Genomic DNA, 21,799 nt, shown 5'->3' with positions numbered 1-21,799 from the left:
GGCCTCGGCTAAGTTCCGGTTTTGGCGGCGCCATCTTGAGTGTGGCCTCGGGGCGGACTTCCGGGCCGGGGCCGCCATCTTTAGTGTGGTCGTTCCGGTCCTGGTGGCGCCATCTTTACTGTGGGCTTGGCGGACTTCCGGGCCGGGGTCGCCATCTTTAGTGTGGTCGTTCCGGTCCTGGCGGCGCCATCTTTACTGTGGGCTTGGCGGACTTCCGGGCCGGGGCTTTGGAGGACTTCCGGTCGCTCTCTACTTCCGGGGACCGGGTTTACCCAAATTAGCGTCCCTCCTCGCTAATTTCTGCGCTTTCACCCCGAAAAATCTTCATGTTATTCCCCCCACACACACCCCGGGAGGGACGGGGGACCGCGAGTCCCGCCCTGCCGCCGGAACCGGCCCTTAACTCGACCAGGGAGCGCTGCACCGGCACGAGAGCCACCGCGCATGCGTCGCCGGTCCCTCTCCTGGCTGCCCTCAGTTACCACGTGATCGCCGGCGTCTTTCCAACGACTGCGCACGCGCCGGCGTCGCCACCTTGGCTCCCCCCCCCACCCCGCCGCCCGACCGCCCGGCTTCGCTTTCTTACTGCGGCTCCCCCTCCACTTTTTCGGCTCCCTGGGGTTCCCTCACCCACATTTTGGGGTCCCCTTCTCACATTTGAGGGGTGATGACCCCGCAATTTACGGTTCGGGGGGGGGGGGAGGAGAGGAAACGGGGTGCCCAAGAAGGGGGTTTTTTGTTTTTTTTTTCTCTTTTATTTCATTTTCATTTTATTTCCTTTTTAGTTTTTTTGCCTTTTTTTTTTTTAATTTTCTTTTCTATTTTATATTTCCTTTTTTATTTCGGTTATTTTTTATTCCCTTTATTTTTCATTTGCTCTCCCAGTGCTCCCCAGTAACACCCAGTGCTCCCCAACAACCACCAGTAACACCCAGTGCTCCCCAAAAATTGACCCCAAACCGACCCAAATCACCCCAAAAGCTGACCCAAAACTGACCCCAAAACCTGACCCAAATCATCCCAAAAGCTGACCCAAAACTGACCCCAATCACCCCAAAAGCTGACCCAAAACTGACCCAAATCACCCCAAACAATGACCCCAAACTGACCCCAAAAACTGACTCAAATCATCCCAAAAACTGACCCAAAACTCTGCATTTATTTGGCATCATTTCCTCTCAAAAACAACATCTCCGATTTAGTTGATTGCTAAAGCCATCATTTTAAAATCATCTCAGGAATCAAAAGGGACTGGAAAACACACAGAAATCATTCCTGCACCCACCAAATCATTAGGAATTGGAACCCGATTCCCTCATCTCTCTCCTTGTTCTTCTTGGCTGGAAAACCTGATGATCCCCGCTGGCTATTTTTAGGCTGCTTTTCTTCCACAGCTCCTTTCCTCCCGGCTGAAACCTCCTGGCATATTCAGGGCTTAGCTGGAGGGAAGCCCCTCTGAAGTATTTCCTCTCGTGGCAATTCTGTGGGATGAAGAAGTAAAAAAAGCACATCAAGAGCTCCTTCTCCCCCCTTCCTTCGCAAACACCCTCCCAGTTTGTCCTTGGCAGCTCCATCCCCCCGGCACCCGCACCCGACGCTTCGGCTCCGCTGGCAAAGGGACAGCAAGTGCACAAGGAAGTTCAGTGCTGGGCAGGGGCTCCCTGGGGAACGGCACTTCAGTGCTTTAGTCCGTGGCCTTTCCTGCTGCCCTCCCTCCTGGAAGCAGAGGATGACCCGGCCCTTGTTTCTCCCACGCTCGCAGACCCAGGTCCTGCTCCCTTGGCCCCACTTTTCTTAGCAGACCCGGCATCATTTCCCAGGGTCCCCAGGAAACTTCTGCACTTGACCCATTGCTAAGTGCAGAGCACAGGGCAAGGGAAGGACAAATTTCTTGGCACCCACCCCCTGGAATTTTCCTTCTCCGCAGCACGCTCCCGTTCCCGCTGTCTCTGGAGGTGCCCGCACGAGTCCTCCTTCTCCCAGCACCTCAGAGAATGTCCTTTTCACCCAGGTCCTGCTTACCGTCGGCCAACAAAACACGCTGACAACATTTTTCAGGATGCCAGTGGAGAGATATTAGAGCACACTGCACAGGGAAGCTGAGCCTGCCCCATCCCTGCACGTGTTCCAGGCCAGGCTGGACGGGACTCGGAGCAACCGGGGACAGTGGAAGGTGTCCCTGCCCACGGAAGACAGGCTGGCCTTTGAAGGTCCCCTTCAAACCAAATGGCTCTGGGATTCCCCTCCAAAATCACTACCAAAGGGACACAGCAATCAAAGCAGAGGGACTGCACTCCCAGCTTTTCTTACCTGCAGGCACACACAGCACAGCAGCTTGCTAAAGGTAAGGTTTCTATCTGCACAGAAACCCAGCAATGAACACCTGCTCTAAGGGGACAGAAAGCTGCTTGTGGATCCCAGACACAGGACAGACTCCATCAGCACCTACTCGCCTCATCTAAGGAACAGTGCAGCCAACAGCAGAGCTTTCTCATATTCTGATCTGACTGTTTCGCCTTTTCTAAAGTATTTCATTATTTCTAGTAGGTCCACTGCTTTAGCTACACAGCGGGGTTTCTTCCAAACCTGTGACTGACACAGGACGAGCTGAGTGTGACCAATCCCACAGGAACTAAAGCCCTGCTCCTCTAACATGGAGCTGCTTTCACATTTCTGCTGTGAGGACAAAGAAGCACTGTACTACTTCACAAGGCAAACTCTTCAGAAAACTTCTGCAGTAAACTTTATCTTCCTGGGGAGGTACCTGCCAGTGTGCTGCCCTGCACACACACGCTGCCCATGTCCTTCCACAAGTGTTCCAGCTGCTCTCTCTTTTGTTTATTTTGAGCTTTCTCCCGTAGACAAAGATTTACATGTGGATTCTGAGAACATTTAAAACATCAGGAGAAGAGAAACCTCACCCAAACCCAGCAGCCTGTCCCCCAGTCAGAGAGCAGAAGTCACTACGCAGGTCTTACATTTCAACTCAGGTTACACAGAACTTCTGACTAAGCATGGAAAGCAACCTCCAGTCAGGTGGGATTCTAGGACGTTTTCAGCAGCGCCGGGAAGCCAAACTCTGTGTAGCTGTGCCTGCAGAGAACTGTCCTTTGGACAGCCAGAACTCAAGGTGAGCAGAGCTACTGATTTTGGCACTGCAATTCAGCCTTTCTTACTAAGTCAAACTAGTACTCTTCACTGGTGCAGGAAGATACAGGGATAGTCTCAACAAATCCCTTTGGAAATTTATTTTTAAGAACTCTCTGTCCATCTGAATGGAAGACACAATCTTATTTCCCAATCATTTTCACACAATTAGCTCAAATACTAGCACTAAACCAGTGAGCAACATCTGTTTTACAAAATCTTTAGTTTTGTAAAGATATGCTCCACCACATCTAGGAAAAAAAAGGCAAATGGTGGACTCCTTCAGGACAGGAGTTTTCCCACAGTGAGTACGACTAGTAAATGACATGTTAGACCCTCTCAACATAAAGGCAATTGTGTGCACAAAAGTGACCCAAGATACACTGTTCAGGTGTAAAACAGCTAAAAACACTTACCAGTGTTTTTCTCAGGCGCTCGTATTCTGGCCGATACTCTCTGAAAAGGTGAATAAAGGGAGTGCATTCAGTCTGAAAAACACATGATTTGTATTGCATAAGGATCATCCTGGAGGCTTCTTTTTACTCACAAAAAAAAGTTTTCTCTAGGCTTTCATGTTTGAGAGACATTTCAGAAAGACAGTACTTTTTTCCCCAGATTTGGATTCTGAAACCAATGGATGCAAAATCAATGAACATACTTCATTAAAACAGCAACAATTCAAAACTTGGTATGGAACTACAAGAAAAAAATTACTTCACAGACTTGCTGGCACAGATAGCTTTTACTTTTTCACGGAACAGCACAAAAATTCATCTCTGAATAGTTCCTTTTTACTGCTGCTTTTTATGCTGATACTGGACACCCTAAGCTACCTTGGCTATGGCAACTGTACACTCCTTCAAATCAAAGGAGCAGACTCATGAATCAGGACCTTCAGGAAGTGGTCACTGGGTCGCGGACCAGAAGTTATCCCCTTACCTCTCCTATTCATCTACAGCTTTAGAAAGCTGGGTAAAAATCTCCCCCAGTCCTGTGCCAAACACTGCAGAAACACCAACCACCTGGAAAAGAGAACACACCAGAACTAGAGAGTAACTGAGCCAGATTTTTAATACAGAAAAAAAACCAAAATAAAAACAAACAAACAAACAATCCCCCACAACGACAACAAAAAAAATCAACACCACCGAAAAACCCAACAACAACGAACTACTAATCTAAACCTAACAACACCCATTTAATCAGCACAGTGGCCTAAGAGTGGGCAGTAACACTTCTGCTTCTGTCCAGCCCGCTTTCAAACTCTTCCTCCACTTGCTGTTCATGTTTGTTACTTCTGCTTTTTGGTTGTCGGTGATTTTGTGTTTGGTGAGTTGTTAGGGCATTTTGGGGGGCGTTTCTTTGGGGAAGGAGGTTTGTTTGGTATTTTGTAACACTGTAGGGCAATTCAAAAGAAAGGTCAAGTCTTTCTGCTGTTTACTTGTTTATTGTTAATAACCCAAGTTCTCATTCTGCATCTAGGGTTATACGTGGTTAGCAAGTATCAGTGTACTAGAATTAAAGTGCAAAAGAGACAACAAGAACTGACCTTTTGGCTCTGAAATAGTCTAATAGTCTAACTTTTTATTTAGCCAAAGCACATTTAAAAGGTCCCCAGAACAGCAAGAGAGGGAGAATTTAATCAGTTGCTATGACAATACATTCAAAATGCACATCTACTTTCTAATTTCAACTTGTCTCTCATTACACTTCTGGCCATTTGTTCTGCTTGTATTAAATCAATTCTCTAAAAATACCTTGAATTAAGACTATTACCAGCCAGAATCCTACACCCTCTAACGAAAATTCTCCCTCTTTTTCATAGGCAAGACAGTCTCAACTACTGACTTCCAAATGGAAGACCTTTCCCAACACAGCCTTGCATTTGATCATTAATACAGTAAATATGCAGACAGCTCTCCAAAGGATTTTAAGCATTAAGGCCAGGCGCTGTGCCAATATATATCAATATTTATACTTTCCCTGCACTTCAGTACAAGCTGCCTTTTACTCCGTAATCCTCCTCATATGACCTGCTCTCCATCCAGTGCTCCAACAGTCCTGACAGGCAGATAAACATGACCTGATCAGCAAATAAGGAACAGGAAGTATGTTAGTTCTGTATATGGGACCACTACAATCCCTTTTGAAATTCTGTATATTGTTCCACATAGGACACTCACAATAGTTTTGGTTTGGCTCTGTTATCATTATCTACATGAATGGAATCATTTCGTTCCTGTAATATCCACACAGCCGAGAAGGCTTGCTTTTTCTTTAGTAAAAGCTGATGACAAACACAATCAGCTAAAACCTTTAGCACAGACTATGGGATCATTAACAGCCTCCAGTGTATACTGTTGTCAGAGAAACAATTAATTTGTCCTCTCAAAACCTGGTTGAGTGGAATAACAATCTTCTTCTTGCACAAGCAAATATAAAGGGTTTTTTTGTTCATTTATTTGCTTTGGAGATTCTTTCCCTTCTTCCTATGCAGTACATTGCCCAACTGTACTTGACACTTTCAGAACAAGGAAAATTACCTCAGGTGGGAAATGCTGCAGCAAAGAACACTGCCTCTTACCAGCCTATCTGAGCTTTCATCTTGTGATTAATCACAGTTCAATATTAAATTATTCAGGCTGCCATTCAGTGTGACAAGCTGCAGTGTAACAAGCTGCAGCGTGACCTCAACACAGGTCATCAACAGATTACAGTTCCAAAGGGCAGTGCAAAGCCCCTTTACAGAAGGACAGAATGGTGGGGGTTGGACAATACCTCTGGAGATCATCTAGTCCAGTCTCTCCTGCTCAAAAAGCGGGATTAGGCAGAAGAGGTTGCTCACAACTTTGCCTGAGCAAAAGTGTTTTAAGCATCTCCAGGGATGGAGACTCCACAATTTCTCTGGACCAGTCCAGAGGAGAACTTCTTAAGTTATTGTTTTCAGTGGGAAGGTAGGGACAGAAACAAGCGATCCCAAAACTTCAAACTCATCCCCACAGCGGTCCAGAGCAGCTCGAGACCAGGCTCCTGCCTTCCCAGGGCCAGGCTCTTCTCTCTGCGAGGCACCCACCAGCCGGGCACTGCCCTGCCCGGCGGCCCCGAGCGCTTCAGGCGCCGGCCCGGCCAACGCCTCGCTCTGCGCGGGCGCCGCTTCCAAAATCACTACCCAAGAGACACAGCAATCAAAGCAGAGGGACTGCACTCCCAGCTTTTCTTACCTGCAGGCACACACAGCACAGCACGTTGGACATAAAAGCCACAGGGTTAGTCCTGCCAGAGGCGTCCGGCACACCCACGGCGACCGAAGGAAAACAGGGAGCCTGGGAACACGGAGTAAAAGACACCTTAATTAGGACTACACTGAGCACTAGCCAGGTCATTCCCACAGACAGCTTCACCGTCCAGTCACACAAAAAGCACTGACCTACCAGGGCCCCAGTTAGGATGGCTCCTGACGCTGACACCTCCCTTTGCCCCGGGGGATCAAGAAGAACATCCCTGGGAAGAAGTCACCCCCAACAACAAAAAGGCAAAATTAGTGAAGCACGGGGTCCTCTTCTGACTAGATTGCCACCAGCATTCAATAGCAAATGCCACGACTATTCTGTTACAGACGAGAAAACCCTGTTCTCCCAAACAAACAGCGAGGAGATTTATGGGCACGCCTGGAAATTTCCTGGGAGGAACTTTTTGTAACTAAGGAGCAGGTGCTGTCTTGAGTTGAAGGCGTCCATTTGACAGACACTTAGCACAGCAAACTCTTCAGCAGAGCAATTAATTGCTGCCTATTTGAACAGCAGGGGAGAGAAAATGACAGTCGAAGGGAAGACAAGAAAAGCAGAACTGCAATCAGCAGCCTTTTCTTCCATCTCTCCCGAGAAGGTCTAGTTTGTCTGTTCTAATAATTTCTATGCCCTTTTCTACAGGAAACTTAGACCAAGGCTGAAAAAACAACTAGAAAACACGGAGAGAAGCTTTTTAGAATTTCACGTGATTTTCCCAAACCGATCCCAGAAAAGCAGAACTCGGTAGAATGTACTCACCTCGAGGCCTTTGGTCTTTTTTTCCATAAGCTTCGTCACCTGATTGAAAAAGCAGAGTAGACTCGGTATTTAGGCTCACAACAGGAAAACTTCCCGTCGTTTCCTCAAAGAAACTACGTTAATCTGCACAGCTGCAGGCGCGTCTCCAGCTGTTAAAGCCTTTCAGCTTTTCAGAGGGTGAGAATGCCCTGCTAGGGAAGGCTGAAAAATGCTCGGAGCCTGCACAGGTCAAAGAGCCCCTTGATTTTGTCTGTGTTCCAGTCCCTGGCTAAAGAAACGGCAGAACAAGCGCAGCTGTTGCTTGCCTTTTCCCTCAGAGGTTTTGCCAGGCGCCGGGCCAGCCCGGGCGCTCCGGGGGAAGGCCGGCAGCGCCCAAACCCCGCCGCTTTCCCCGGGGGCGTCGCTTGCGAGAGCGCCCCCGAGCGCCGGGCCGGGCCTCACAGTCGCCGCCTGGCGGACACGGCCGGGAGCGGCACTGCAGCCGGCGCGCGGCGCCGCAGCCGCGCGCCCCCCCCCACCCCTTGGCGAGACCCGCGGCGCCTTTCGCGGAGTACGGGCCTTTGTTCCCTAAAACCTGCCCTTGCCTAGGGAAAAGCTGAGCAATTCACAGAGTTGCTGTTTCCAGCCCAGCTTCCCAAAGGATTTCTCTCTCCCGGCAGCACAGACAGGGGCCCCGAGGCAGCGCAGACCCTCCCCGCGGGGGAGGGGGGGGCGCAATGCCAGGGCACATCCGAACCCGGCCCTGCGGCGGCACGCAGGTGCAAGTTTCTCCGCAGAGGCGAGAAACTTGCCTGTCGCTTCCCCTGCCTGCGGTCGCCGATGGCCGCGGGAGAGGCAGAAGAGCGGGCCGCGCCCCCCCCCGCCCCCCCACGCGCCCCGCCGCGCCCCCCCACAGCGCCCAGGTTACCCCGGGGACGATCTCCGTCGGATCTGCCGCCGTGGGTCGCTTCCAGGGGGGGGAAGGCGGCGGCGCAGCCCCGACAGCATCTCCAGGCCACGGCGAGACCGAGCGGGGCGGTGGACGGGGGCGGGAGCGGGAGCGGAGCGGAGCGGAGCGGAAAGGGGGCGGTGCCTGGGCTTCTCGCGGCGACCGCCGTGCTCCGCGGCGCCGAGAGGGGGCTGCCGTCCCCGGTGCCTGCCCGCCGCCCACGAACCTGCCGCACGCGCCCGGCGCCGCCGAGCGCCCCGCCTTGTCCCCACAGCGGAAGCGGCGCGGGCGAGACGGCGCTGCGGGCGCGGGGCGGGGGTCCGGGTGGCGGCGGAGGTCAGGCAACAGGATAAACGCCTCTCTAAAGCGATGGGGCCTCTCGCCGCCATCTTTAGTGTGGCCTCGGCTAAGTTCCGGTTTTGGCGGCGCCATCTTTGAGTGTGGCCTCGGGGCGGATTTTCGGGCCGTAGGCCGCCATCTTTAGTGTGGTCGTTCCGGTCCTGGCGGCGCCATCTTTACTATGGGCTTGGCGGACTGCCGCGCCGGGGCTTTGGAGGACTTCCGGTCGCTCTCTACTTCCGGGGACCGGGTTTACCCAAATTAGCGTCCCTCCTCGCTAATTTCTGCGCTTTCACCCCAAAAAATCTTCATGTTATTCCCCCCACACACACCCCGGGAGGGACGGGAGACCGCGAGTCCCGCCCTGCCGCCGGAACCGGCCCTTAACTCGACCAGGGAGCGCTGCACGGGCCGAGAACCACCGCGCATGCGTCGCCGGTCCCTCTCCTGGCTGCCCTCAGTTACCACGTGATCGCCGGCGTCTTGCCAACGACTGCGCACGCGCCGGCGTCGCCACCCTTGGCTCCCCCCCCCCACCCCGCCGCCCGACCGCCCGGCTTCGCTTTCTTACTGCGGCTCCCCCTCCACTTTTTCGGCTCCCTGGGGTTCCTCACCCACATTTTGGGGTCCCTTCTCACATTTGAGAGGTGATGACCCGCAATTTACGGTTCCGGGGGGGAGGGAGAAGAGGAAATGGGGTGCCCAAAAAGGGGTGGTTTTTTTTTTTTCTTTCTCTTTTATTTCATAATCATTTTAATTCCTTTTTAGTTTTTTTGCCTCTTTTTTTTTATTTTCTTTTGTTTTTTATATTTCCAGGTGGCGGCGGAGGTCAGGCAACAAGATAGAGTGGTCCCGCCCACTCGCAGGACCCCCACACCTCCACACCACCCCCCAACTTCAGCCGCTCTCACCGCGGCGTCTTCCCGCGCCGGCGCTGCCGTCCCGCGCGACGCCTCTTCCGCTCTCTTCTCCGACGGCTTCTGCCAGGGCGGGAGGAGGCAGGTGGGCCCGAGAAACACCAGCTCCTCCCTACCAAGGCAACCCGGACCCCACGCCCCCGGAGGCACATCTCCAAGACCCTCCCCGCCCACCCACAGGCCCCCCCACTTCCCCCCACAAAACTCTCCAAGCTTCACTGGACTCACCACGGCGACGCACGGCGCAGTCCCACCCGCTGCGGGGAGCCGGGCCCTCTGGGCAAAGGCAGCTGGGCACGCGAAGCAGCGGCCAAAGAGGCTGCCGCCCCTGCTTACAGGGGGCTCCGGCCGCTGCCTGGACCACAAAGGGCCTGGGACACCAGGGCACTGACCCCGACTTACAGGGGGGCCCTGGGCCCAAAGGCCTACGGAGGCTCCTTCTCTCCGCTTCGGGGGGCACCTGACCCGCTCCCCGCTAACGGGGCGGTCGCCCCGCACAGGCTGCCAGCTGAGGGAGCGCAAAGGCTCCAGACCCGGACCCTGCTTACAGGCGGGTCCACACCCAGGGAGCCACGGAGCTCGGCCTTCCCCCGCGGCATCAAGTACCTGGCTCAAGGGCCAGGCACTGGGGCTCGTGGCCTAAGGCCCTGAGCTGGGCCCCGAGGGCAGGGAGGGCACACGCCCAGCCCCACGCCCGTGAGAGGCCGGGGGACCCCGCGGGACACCCGCCTGATTACAGGGGGTCCCTCCAACCGCCCGCCGAGCAGGGGGGACGCACAAAGCCCCACTTAGGGGGCCGCCCCCCCGAGGCCCGGCACTCCCAGCAACGGCCTCGCGGCCTAAGGCCGGCAGGGACAGGGCCCCAGCCCCGAGGACGGGGGGGGGGCCCACGCTGGCACATCGCCAGCAGGACCGGCGGCCCCGCGGCGCCACTAACGGGCTTCGCTCCGTCCCTCGGGAACAGGGGGCGAGCCCGAGGCTCTCCTCTCCTGCTCGGCAGCGGGGCTGACTCCCCCAACGAGGTTGGCACACAGAGCCCCTCTTTCCCTCCTGGAAGTCTAAGCTACGCTGCCTACATCTCTACGGGGGCTACAGGAGGGACCAGCTCGCTCGCTCGCTCACTCACACCGACGGGACAAGGACACAAAGGGGGAACGTCCCAGAAGAGGGAGCAAGCTCTGTGCGCCAAGCCGTGGGGAGCCGGCCCTGCCGCCGAGCAGGGGAGGAGAGCCTCGGGCTCGCCCCCTGTTCCCGAGGACGGAGAGAAGCCCGTTAGTGGCCCCGGGCTGCGCGCGGGCCAGAAGGGCCTCGGCGTGCTGAGGGGCAAGGGACACAGGCCGTGACACACCCGACTACGGGGGGTCACTCTGGCCAGGGGCCGCCAGCAGGCACCAAAGGTGCCAAGGGAAAAAGCCCTGCCCCGCTTACGGGGCGGGCGGGCCGGGGGTCGGGAGAGCTCCGTGTCCCCCCTCGGGCGCGGAGGCGGGCACTCTCGCCCTCCTTACAGGGCGGTTGCCCCTCTCTCCGGGCAGCCACAGGAGCGCGATGGCAAAAGGCCAACGCCAAGCAAAGCAAAGGACCCAGCCCTGCTTACAGGGAGGTCCGCCCAGCGCCAAGCCGGCCGGCGCAGCCGGAAGCTGCCCGCCGGACTCTTTGGGATCCCTGCCCCGGGGATGCCAAGGGAGGGGCCTTTGCCCAGAGGGCCTTTCTCCCGCCCCCTCTTTGAGCGCGAAGCCGACGCTTCTTCTTCCTCGCTCTTGCCTCGCCGTCCCGCTCCACGGTTCTGCTTTCTTCTCGGAGGGCTCCTGCCAAGGCAGGAGGACGCAGCTCGGACTCAGAAGCTCCGAGTCCTTGCACCGAAGGAAAGCAGGACCCAGGGGCAGCTGCCCCAGCCACCACCCGCCGCGCCCACTCGCAGGACCCCCCACACCTCCACACCACCCCCCAACTTCAGCCGCTCTCACCGCGGCGTCTTCCCGCGCCGGCGCTGCCGTCCCGCGCGACGCCTCTTCCGCTCTCTTCTCCGACGGCTTCTGCCAGGGCGGGAGGAGGCAGGTGGGCCCGAGAAACACCAGCTCCTCCCTACCAAGGCAACCCGGACCCCACGCCCCCGGAGGCACATCTCCAAGACCCTCCCCGCCCACCCACAGGCCCCCCCACTTCCCCCCACAAAACTCTCCAAGCTTCACTTGGACTCACCACGGCGACGCACGGCGCAGTCCCACCCGCTGCGGGGAGCCGGGCCCTCTGGGCAAAGGCAGCTGGGCACGCGAAGCAGCGGCCAAAGAGGCTGCCGCCCTGCTTACAGGGGGCTCCGGCCGCTGCCTGGACCACAAAGGGCCTGGGACACCAGGGCACTGACCCCGACTTACAGGGGGGCCCTGGGCCCAAAGGCCTACGGAGGCTCCTTCTCTCCGCTTCGGGGGGCACCTGACCCGCTCCCCGCTAACGGGGCGGTCGCCCCGCACAGGCTGCCAGCTGAGGGAGCGCAAAGGCTCCCAGACCCGGACCCTGCTTACAGGCGGGTCCACACCCAGGGAGCCACGGAGCTCGGCCTTCCCCCGCGGCATCAAGTACCTGGCTCAAGGGCCAGGCACTGGGGCTCGTGGCCTAAGGCCCTGAGCTGGGCCCCGAGGGCAGGGAGGGCACACGCCCAGCCCCACGCCCGTGAGAGGCCGGGGGACCCCGCGGGACACCCGCCTGATTACAGGGGGTCCCTCCAACCGCCCGCCGAGCAGGGGGGACGCACAAAGCCCCACTTAGGGGGCCGCCCCCCCCGAGGCCCGGCACTCCCAGCAACGGCCTCGCGGCCTAAGGCCGGCAGGGACAGGGCCCCAGCCCCGAGGACGGGGGGGGGCCCACGCTGGCACATCGCCAGCAGGACCGGCGGCCCCGCGGCGCCACTAACGGGCTTCGCTCCGTCCTCGGGAACAGGGGGCGAGCCCGAGGCTCTCCTCTCCTGCTCGGCAGCGGGGCTGACTCCCCACGGGTTGGCACACAGAGCCCCTCTTTCCCTCCTGGGAAGTCTAAGCTACGCTGCCTACATCTCTACGGGGGCTACAGGAGGGACCAGCTCGCTCGCTCGCTCACTCACACCGACGGGACAAGGACACAGAGGGGGAACGTCCCAGAAGAGGGAGCAAGCTCTGTGCGCCAAGCCGTGGGGAGCCGGCCCTGCCGCCGAGCAGGGGAGGAGAGCCTCGGGCTCGCCCCCTGTTCCCGAGGACGGAGAGAAGCCCGTTAGTGGCCCCGGGCTGCGCGCGGGCCAGAAGGGCCTCGGCGTGCTGAGGGGCAAGGGACACAGGCCGTGACACACCCCGACTACGGGGGGTCACTCTGGCCAGGGGCCGCCAGCAGGCACCAAAGGTGCCAAGGGAAAAAGCCCTGCCCCGCTTACGGGGCGGGCGGGCCGGGGGTCGGGAGAGCTCCGTGTCCCCCCTCGGGCGCGGAGGCGGGCACTCTCGCCCTCCTTACAGGGCGGTTGCCCCTCTCTCCGGGCAGCCACAGGAGCGCGATGGCAAAAGGCCAACGCCAAGCAAAGCAAAGGACCCAGCCCTGCTTACAGGGAGGTCCGCCCAGCGCCAAGCCGGCCGGCGCAGCCGGAAGCTGCCCGCCGGACTCTTTGGGATCCCTGCCCCGGGGATGCCAAGGGAGGGGCCTTTGCCCAGAGGGCCTTTCTCCCGCCCCCTCTTGAGCGCGAAGCCGACGCTCTTCTTCCTCGCTCTTGCCTCGCCGTCCCGCTCCACGGCTCTGCTTTCTTCTCGGAGGGCTCCTGCCAAGGCAGGAGGACGCAGCTCGGACTCAGAAGCTCCGAGTCCCTTGCACCGAAGGAAAGCAGGACCCAGGGGCAGCTGCCCCAGCCACCACCCGCCCGCCCACTCGCAGGACCCCCACACCTCCACACCACCCCCCAACTTCAGCCGCTCTCACCGCGGCGTCTTCCCGCGCCGGCGCTGCCGTCCCGCGCGACGCCTCTTCCGCTCTCTTCTCCGACGGCTTCTGCCAGGGCGGGAGGAGGCAGGTGGGCCCGAGAAACACCAGCTCCTCCCTACCAAGGCAACCCGGACCCCACGCCCCCGGAGGCACATCTCCAAGACCCTCCCCGCCCACCCACAGGCCCCCCCACTTCCCCCCACAAAACTCTCCAAGCTTCACTTGGACTCACCACGGCGACGCACGGCGCAGTCCCACCCGCTGCGGGGAGCCGGGCCCTCTGGGCAAAGGCAGCTGGGCACGCGAAGCAGCGGCCAAAGAGGCTGCCGCCCTGCTTACAGGGGGCTCCGGCCGCTGCCTGGACCACAAAGGGCCTGGGACACCAGGGCACTGACCCCGACTTACAGGGGGGCCCTGGGCCCAAAGGCCTACGGAGGCTCCTTCTCTCCGCTTCGGGGGGCACCTGACCCGCTCCCCGCTAACGGGGCGGTCGCCCCGCACAGGCTGCCAGCTGAGGGAGCGCAAAGGCTCCCAGACCCGGACCCTGCTTACAGGCGGGTCCACACCCAGGGAGCCACGGAGCTCGGCCTTCCCCCGCGGCATCAAGTACCTGGCTCAAGGGCCAGGCACTGGGGCTCGTGGCCTAAGGCCCTGAGCTGGGCCCCGAGGGCAGGGAGGGCACACGCCCAGCCCCACGCCCGTGAGAGGCCGGGGGACCCCGCGGGACACCCGCCTGATTACAGGGGGTCCCTCCAACCGCCCGCCGAGCAGGGGGGACGCACAAAGCCCCACTTAGGGGGCCGCCCCCCCCGAGGCCCGGCACTCCCAGCAACGGCCTCGCGGCCTAAGGCCGGCAGGGACAGGGCCCCAGCCCCGAGGACGGGGGGGGGCCCACGCTGGCACATCGCCAGCAGGACCGGCGGCCCCGCGGCGCCACTAACGGGCTTCGCTCCGTCCTCGGGAACAGGGGGCGAGCCCGAGGCTCTCCTCTCCTGCTCGGCAGCGGGGCTGACTCCCCACGGGTTGGCACACAGAGCCCCTCTTTCCCTCCTGGGAAGTCTAAGCTACGCTGCCTACATCTCTACGGGGGCTACAGGAGGGACCAGCTCGCTCGCTCGCTCACTCACACCGACGGGACAAGGACACAGAGGGGGAACGTCCCAGAAGAGGGAGCAAGCTCTGTGCGCCAAGCCGTGGGGAGCCGGCCCTGCCGCCGAGCAGGGGAGGAGAGCCTCGGGCTCGCCCCCTGTTCCCGAGGACGGAGAGAAGCCCGTTAGTGGCCCCGGGCTGCGCGCGGGCCAGAAGGGCCTCGGCGTGCTGAGGGGCAAGGGACACAGGCCGTGACACACCCCGACTACGGGGGGTCACTCTGGCCAGGGGCCGCCAGCAGGCACCAAAGGTGCCAAGGGAAAAAGCCCTGCCCCGCTTACGGGGCGGGCGGGCCGGGGGTCGGGAGAGCTCCGTGTCCCCCCTCGGGCGCGGAGGCGGGCACTCTCGCCCTCCTTACAGGGCGGTTGCCCCTCTCTCCGGGCAGCCACAGGAGCGCGATGGCAAAAGGCCAACGCCAAGCAAAGCAAAGGACCCAGCCCTGCTTACAGGGAGGTCCGCCCAGCGCCAAGCCGGCCGGCGCAGCCGGAAGCTGCCCGCCGGACTCTTTGGGATCCCTGCCCCGGGGATGCCAAGGGAGGGGCCTTTGCCCAGAGGGCCTTTCTCCCGCCCCCTCTTGAGCGCGAAGCCGACGCTCTTCTTCCTCGCTCTTGCCTCGCCGTCCCGCTCCACGGCTCTGCTTTCTTCTCGGAGGGCTCCTGCCAAGGCAGGAGGACAGCAGCTCGGACTCAGAAAGCTCCGAGTCCTTGCACCGAAGGAAAGCAGGACCCAGGGGCAGCTGCCCCAGCCACCACCCGCCCGCCCACTCGCAGGACCCCCACACCTCCACACCACCCCCCAACTTCAGCCGCTCTCACCGCGGCGTCTTCCCGCGCCGGCGCTGCCGTCCCGCGCGACGCCTCTTCCGCTCTCTTCTCCGACGGCTTCTGCCAGGGCGGGAGGAGGCAGGTGGGCCCGAGAAACACCAGCTCCTCCCTACCAAGGCAACCCGGGACCCCACGCCCCCGGAGGCACATCTCCAAGACCCTCCCCGCCCACCCACAGGCCCCCCCACTTCCCCCCACAAAACTCTCCAAGCTTCACTTGGACTCACCACGGCGACGCACGGCGCAGTCCCCACCCGCTGCGGGGAGCCGGGCCCTCTGGGCAAAGGCAGCTGGGCACGCGAAGCAGCGGCCAAAGAGGCTGCCGCCCTGCTTACAGGGGGCTCCGGCCGCTGCCTGGACCACAAAGGGCCTGGGACACCAGGGCACTGACCCCGACTTACAGGGGGGCCCTGGGGCCCAAAGGCCTACGGAGGCTCCTTCTCTCCGCTTCGGGGGGCACCTGACCCGCTCCCCGCTAACGGGGCGGTCGCCCCGCACAGGCTGCCAGCTGAGGGAGCGCAAAGGCTCCCAGACCCGGACCCTGCTTACAGGCGGGTCCACACCCAGGGAGCCACGGAGCTCGGCCTTCCCCCCGCGGCATCAAGTACCTGGCTCAAGGGCCAGGCACTGGGGCTCGTGGCCTAAGGCCCTGAGCTGGGCCCCGAGGGCAGGGAGGGCACACGCCCAGCCCCACGCCCGTGAGAGGCCGGGGGACCCCGGCGGGACACCCGCCTGATTACAGGGGGTCCCTCCAACCCGCCTCCGCCGAGCAGGGGGGACGCACAAAAGCCCCACTTAGGGGGCCGCCCCCCCCGAGGCCCGGCACTCCCAGCAACGGCCTCGCGGCCTAAGGCCGGCAGGGACAGGGCCCCAGCCCCGAGGACGGGGGGGGGGCCCACGCTGGCACATTCCGCCAGCAGGACCGGCGGCCCCGCGGCGCCACTAACGGGCTTCGCTCCGTCCTCGGGAACAGGGGGCGAGCCCGAGGCTCTCCTCTCCTGCTCCGGCAGCGGGGCTGACTCCCCACGGGTTGGCACACAGAGCCCCTCTTTCCCTCCTGGGAAGTCTAAGCTACGCTGCCTACATCTCTACGGGGCTACAGGAGGGACCAGCTCGCTCGCTCGCTCACTCACACCGACGGGACAAGGACACAGAGGGGAAACGTCCCAGAAGAGGGAGCAAGCTCTGTGCGCCAAGCCGTGGGGAGCCGGCCCTGCCGCCGAGCAGGGGAGGAGAGCCTCGGGCTCGCCCCCTGTTCCCGAGGACGGAGAGAAGCCCGTTAGTGGCCCCGGGCTGCGCGCGGGCCAGAAGGGCCTCGGCGTGCTGAGGGGCAAGGGACACAGGCCGTGACACACCCCGACTACGGGGGGTCACTCTGGCCAGGGGCCGCCAGCAGGCACCAAAGGTGCCAAGGGAAAAAGCCCTGCCCCGCTTACGGGGCGGGCGGGCCGGGGGTCGGGAGAGCTCCGTGTCCCCCCTCGGGCGCGGAGGCGGGCACTCTCGCCCTCCTTACAGGGCGGTTTGCCCCTCTCTCCGGGCAGCCACAGGAGCGCGATGGCAAAAGGCCAACGCCAAGCAAAGCAAAGGACCCAGCCCTGCTTACAGGGAGGTCCGCCCAGCGCCAAGCCGGCCGGCGCAGCCGGAAGCTGCCCGCCGGACTCTTTGGGATCCCTGCCCCGGGGATGCCAAGGGAGGGGCCTTTGCCCAGAGGGCCTTTCTCCCGCCCCCTCTTGAGCGCGAAGCCGACGCTCTTCTTCCTCGCTCTTGCCTCGCCGTCCCGCTCCACGGCTCTGCTTTCTTCTCGGAGGGCTCCTGCCAAGGCAGGAGGACGCAGCTCGGACTCAGAAGCTCCGAGTCCTTGCACCGAAGGAAAGCAGGACCCAGGGGCAGCTGCCCCAGCCACCACCCCGCCCGCCCACTCGCAGGACCCCCACACCTCCACACCACCCCCCAACTTCAGCCGCTCTCACCGCGGCGTCTTCCCGCGCCGGCGCTGCCGTCCCGCGCGACGCCTCTTCCGCTCTCTTCTCCGACGGCTTCTGCCAGGGCGGGAGGAGGCAGGTGGGCCCGAGAAACACCAGCTCCTCCCTACCAAGGCAACCCGGACCCCACGCCCCCGGAGGCACATCTCCAAGACCCTCCCCGCCCACCCACAGGCCCCCCCACTTCCCCCCACAAAACTCTCCAAGCTTCACTTGGACTCACCACGGCGACGCACGGCGCAGTCCCACCCGCTGCGGGGAGCCGGGCCCTCTGGGCAAAGGCAGCTGGGCACGCGAAGCAGCGGCCAAAGAGGCTGCCGCCCTGCTTACAGGGGGCTCCGGCCGCTGCCTGGACCACAAAGGGCCTGGGACACCAGGGCACTGACCCCGACTTACAGGGGGGCCCTGGGCCCAAAGGCCTACGGAGGCTCCTTCTCTCCGCTTCGGGGGGCACCTGACCCGCTCCCCGCTAACGGGGCGGTCGCCCCGCACAGGCTGCCAGCTGAGGGAGCGCAAAGGCTCCCAGACCCGGACCCTGCTTACAGGCGGGTCCACACCCAGGGAGCCACGGAGCTCGGCCTTCCCCCGCGGCATCAAGTACCTGGCTCAAGGGCCAGGCACTGGGGCTCGTGGCCTAAGGCCCTGAGCTGGGCCCCGAGGGCAGGGAGGGCACACGCCCAGCCCCACGCCCGTGAGAGGCCGGGGGACCCCGCGGGACACCCGCCTGATTACAGGGGGTCCCTCCAACCGCCCGCCGAGCAGGGGGGACGCACAAAGCCCCACTTAGGGGGCCGCCCCCCCCGAGGCCCGGCACTCCCAGCAACGGCCTCGCGGCCTAAGGCCGGCAGGGACAGGGCCCCAGCCCCGAGGACGGGGGGGGGGCCCACGCTGGCACATCGCCAGCAGGACCGGCGGCCCCGCGGCGCCACTAACGGGCTTCGCTCCGTCCTCGGGAACAGGGGGCGAGCCCGAGGCTCTCCTCTCCTGCTCGGCAGCGGGGCTGACTCCCCACGGGTTGGCACACAGAGCCCCTCTTTCCCTCCTGGGAAGTCTAAGCTACGCTGCCTACATCTCTACGGGGGCTACAGGAGGGACCAGCTCGCTCGCTCGCTCACTCACACCGACGGGACAAGGACACAAAGGGGGAACGTCCCAGAAGAGGGAGCAAGCTCTGTGCGCCAAGCCGTGGGGAGCCGGCCCTGCCGCCGAGCAGGGGAGGAGAGCCTCGGGCTCGCCCCCTGTTCCCGAGGACGGAGAGAAGCCCGTTAGTGGCCCCGGGCTGCGCGCGGGCCAGAAGGGCCTCGGCGTGCTGAGGGGCAAGGGACACAGGCCGTGACACACCCCGACTACGGGGGGTCACTCTGGCCAGGGGCCGCCAGCAGGCACCAAAGGTGCCAAGGGAAAAAGCCCTGCCCCGCTTACGGGGCGGGCGGGCCGGGGGTCGGGAGAGCTCCGTGTCCCCCCTCGGGCGCGGAGGCGGGCACTCTCGCCCTCCTTACAGGGCGGTTGCCCCTCTCTCCGGGCAGCCACAGGAGCGCGATGGCAAAAGGCCAACGCCAAGCAAAGCAAAGGACCCAGCCCTGCTTACAGGGAGGTCCGCCCAGCGCCAAGCCGGCCGGCGCAGCCGGAAGCTGCCCGCCGGACTCTTTGGGATCCCTGCCCCGGGGATGCCAAGGGAGGGGCCTTTGCCCAGAGGGCCTTTCTCCCGCCCCCTCTTGAGCGCGAAGCCGACGCTCTTCTTCCTCGCTCTTGCCTCGCCGTCCCGCTCCACGGCTCTGCTTTCTTCTCGGAGGGCTCCTGCCAAGGCAGGAGGACGCAGCTCGGACTCAGAAGCTCCGAGTCCTTGCACCGAAGGAAAGCAGGACCCAGGGGCAGCTGCCCCAGCCACCACCCGCCCGCCCACTCGCAGGACCCCCACACCTCCACACCACCCCCCAACTTCAGCCGCTCTCACCGCGGCGTCTTCCCGCGCCGGCGCTGCCGTCCCGCGCGACGCCTCTTCCGCTCTCTTCTCCGACGGCTTCTGCCAGGGCGGGAGGAGGCAGGTGGGCCCGAGAAACACCAGCTCCTCCCTACCAAGGCAACCCGGACCCCACGCCCCCGGAGGCACATCTCCAAGACCCTCCCCGCCCACACCACAGGCCCCCCCACTTCCCCCCACAAAACTCTCCAAGCTTCACTTGGACTCACCACGGCGACGCACGGCGCAGTCCCACCCGCTGCGGGGAGCCGGGCCCTCTGGGCAAAGGCAGCTGGGCACGCGAAGCAGCGGCCAAAGAGGCTGCCGCCCTGCTTACAGGGGGCTCCGGCCGCTGCCTGGACCACAAAGGGCCTGGGACACCAGGGCACTGACCCCGACTTACAGGGGGGCCCTGGGCCCAAAGGCCTACGGAGGCTCCTTCTCTCCGCTTCGGGGGGCACCTGACCCGCTCCCCGCTAACGGGGCGGTCGCCCCGCACAGGCTGCCAGCTGAGGGAGCGCAAAGGCTCCCAGACCCGGACCCTGCTTACAGGCGGGTCCACACCCAGGGAGCCACGGAGCTCGGCCTTCCCCCGCGGCATCAAGTACCTGGCTCAAGGGCCAGGCACTGGGGCTCGTGGCCTAAGGCCCTGAGCTGGGCCCCGAGGGCAGGGAGGGCACACGCCCAGCCCCACGCCCGTGAGAGGCCGGGGGACCCCGCGGGACACCCGCCTGATTACAGGGGGTCCCTCCAACCGCCCGCCGAGCAGGGGGGACGCACAAAGCCCCACTTAGGGGGCCGCCCCCCCCGAGGCCCGGCACTCCCAGCAACGGCCTCGCGGCCTAAGGCCGGCAGGGACAGGGCCCCAGCCCCGAGGACGGGGGGGGGGCCCACGCTGGCACATCGCCAGCAGGACCGGCGGCCCCGCGGCGCCACTAACGGGCTTCGCTCCGTCCTCGGGAACAGGGGGCGAGCCCGAGGCTCTCCTCTCCTGCTCGGCAGCGGGGCTGACTCCCCACGGGTTGGCACACAGAGCCCCTCTTTCCCTCCTGGGAAGTCTAAGCTACGCTGCCTACATCTCTACGGGGGCTACAGGAGGGACCAGCTCGCTCGCTCGCTCACTCACACCGACGGGACAAGGACACAAAGGGGGAACGTCCCAGAAGAGGGAGCAAGCTCTGTGCGCCAAGCCGTGGGGAGCCGGCCCTGCCGCCGAGCAGGGGAGGAGAGCCTCGGGCTCGCCCCCTGTTCCCGAGGACGGAGAGAAGCCCGTTAGTGGCCCCGGGCTGCGCGCGGGCCAGAAGGGCCTCGGCGTGCTGAGGGGCAAGGGACACAGGCCGTGACACACCCCGACTACGGGGGGTCACTCTGGCCAGGGGCCGCCAGCAGGCACCAAAGGTGCCAAGGGAAAAAGCCCTGCCCCGCTTACGGGGCGGGCGGGCCGGGGGTCGGGAGAGCTCCGTGTCCCCCCTCGGGCGCGGAGGCGGGCACTCTCGCCCTCCTTACAGGGCGGTTGCCCCTCTCTCCGGGCAGCCACAGGAGCGCGATGGCAAAAGGCCAACGCCAAGCAAAGCAAAGGACCCAGCCCTGCTTACAGGGAGGTCCGCCCAGCGCCAAGCCGGCCGGCGCAGCCGGAAGCTGCCCGCCGGACTCTTTGGGATCCCTGCCCCGGGGATGCCAAGGGAGGGGCCTTTGCCCAGAGGGCCTTTCTCCCGCCCCCTCTTGAGCGCGAAGCCGACGCTCTTCTTCCTCGCTCTTGCCTCGCCGTCCCGCTCCACGGCTCTGCTTTCTTCTCGGAGGGCTCCTGCCAAGGCAGGAGGACGCAGCTCGGACTCAGAAGCTCCGAGTCCTTGCACCGAAGGAAAGCAGGACCCAGGGGCAGCTGCCCCAGCCACCACCCGCCCGCCCACTCGCAGGACCCCCACACCTCCACACCACCCCCCAACTTCAGCCGCTCTCACCGCGGCGTCTTCCCGCGCCGGCGCTGCCGTCCCGCGCGACGCCTCTTCCGCTCTCTTCTCCGACGGCTTCTGCCAGGGCGGGAGGAGGCAGGTGGGCCCGAGAAACACCAGCTCCTCCCTACCAAGGCAACCCGGACCCCACGCCCCCGGAGGCACATCTCCAAGACCCTCCCCGCCCACCCACAGGCCCCCCCACTTCCCCCCACAAAACTCTCCAAGCTTCACTTGGACTCACCACGGCGACGCACGGCGCAGTCCCACCCGCTGCGGGGAGCCGGGCCCTCTGGGCAAAGGCAGCTGGGCACGCGAAGCAGCGGCCAAAGAGGCTGCCGCCCTGCTTACAGGGGGCTCCGGCCGCTGCCTGGACCACAAAGGGCCTGGGACACCAGGGCACTGACCCCGACTTACAGGGGGGCCCTGGGCCCAAAGGCCTACGGAGGCTCCTTCTCTCCGCTTCGGGGGGCACCTGACCCGCTCCCCGCTAACGGGGCGGTCGCCCCGCACAGGCTGCCAGCTGAGGGAGCGCAAAGGCTCCCAGACCCGGACCCTGCTTACAGGCGGGTCCACACCCAGGGAGCCACGGAGCTCGGCCTTCCCCCGCGGCATCAAGTAC

General features: G+C 62.8%; 7 long non-coding RNA genes across 7 annotated transcripts; all 7 read right to left on the bottom strand.

The window, feature by feature from the left end:
* Window positions 1-1,132: 1,132 nt before the first annotated feature.
* Window positions 1,133-6,565, bottom strand: LOC135408278 (uncharacterized). The gene is made up of 2 exons (XR_010427456.1): window positions 6,369-6,565; window positions 1,133-1,481 (listed from the first exon to the last, which is right to left on the bottom strand). It is a non-coding gene; the product is annotated as an uncharacterized LOC135408278 (long non-coding RNA).
* Window positions 6,566-6,573: 8 nt separating this feature from the next.
* Window positions 6,574-8,226, bottom strand: LOC135408279 (uncharacterized). The gene is made up of 3 exons (XR_010427457.1): window positions 8,101-8,226; window positions 7,194-7,232; window positions 6,574-6,648 (listed from the first exon to the last, which is right to left on the bottom strand). It is a non-coding gene; the product is annotated as an uncharacterized LOC135408279 (long non-coding RNA).
* A 4,791-nt stretch (window positions 8,227-13,017) lies between these two features.
* LOC135408286 (uncharacterized) lies at window positions 13,018-13,634 on the bottom strand. The gene is made up of 3 exons (XR_010427464.1): window positions 13,543-13,634; window positions 13,308-13,376; window positions 13,018-13,149 (listed from the first exon to the last, which is right to left on the bottom strand). It is a non-coding gene; the product is annotated as an uncharacterized LOC135408286 (long non-coding RNA).
* Window positions 13,635-15,000: 1,366 nt separating this feature from the next.
* LOC135408287 (uncharacterized) lies at window positions 15,001-15,612 on the bottom strand. The gene is made up of 3 exons (XR_010427465.1): window positions 15,511-15,612; window positions 15,275-15,343; window positions 15,001-15,115 (listed from the first exon to the last, which is right to left on the bottom strand). It is a non-coding gene; the product is annotated as an uncharacterized LOC135408287 (long non-coding RNA).
* A 1,362-nt stretch (window positions 15,613-16,974) lies between these two features.
* LOC135408285 (uncharacterized) lies at window positions 16,975-17,580 on the bottom strand. Its single transcript, XR_010427463.1, has 3 exons — window positions 17,489-17,580; window positions 17,254-17,322; window positions 16,975-17,095 (listed from the first exon to the last, which is right to left on the bottom strand). It is a non-coding gene; the product is annotated as an uncharacterized LOC135408285 (long non-coding RNA).
* Window positions 17,581-18,930: 1,350 nt separating this feature from the next.
* Window positions 18,931-19,547, bottom strand: LOC135408283 (uncharacterized). The gene is made up of 3 exons (XR_010427461.1): window positions 19,456-19,547; window positions 19,220-19,288; window positions 18,931-19,062 (listed from the first exon to the last, which is right to left on the bottom strand). It is a non-coding gene; the product is annotated as an uncharacterized LOC135408283 (long non-coding RNA).
* Window positions 19,548-20,897: 1,350 nt separating this feature from the next.
* On the bottom strand, window positions 20,898-21,513 carry LOC135408284 (uncharacterized). The gene is made up of 3 exons (XR_010427462.1): window positions 21,422-21,513; window positions 21,187-21,255; window positions 20,898-21,029 (listed from the first exon to the last, which is right to left on the bottom strand). It is a non-coding gene; the product is annotated as an uncharacterized LOC135408284 (long non-coding RNA).
* Window positions 21,514-21,799: the final 286 nt, after the last annotated feature.

This window comes from Pseudopipra pipra, unplaced genomic scaffold, assembly GCF_036250125.1.
Source record: "Pseudopipra pipra isolate bDixPip1 unplaced genomic scaffold, bDixPip1.hap1 HAP1_SCAFFOLD_291, whole genome shotgun sequence".
NCBI lineage: Eukaryota > Metazoa > Chordata > Aves > Passeriformes > Pipridae > Pseudopipra > Pseudopipra pipra.
Note: the sequence above shows the minus strand (reverse complement) of the source record. Positions and strands in the feature narration are given on the sequence as shown.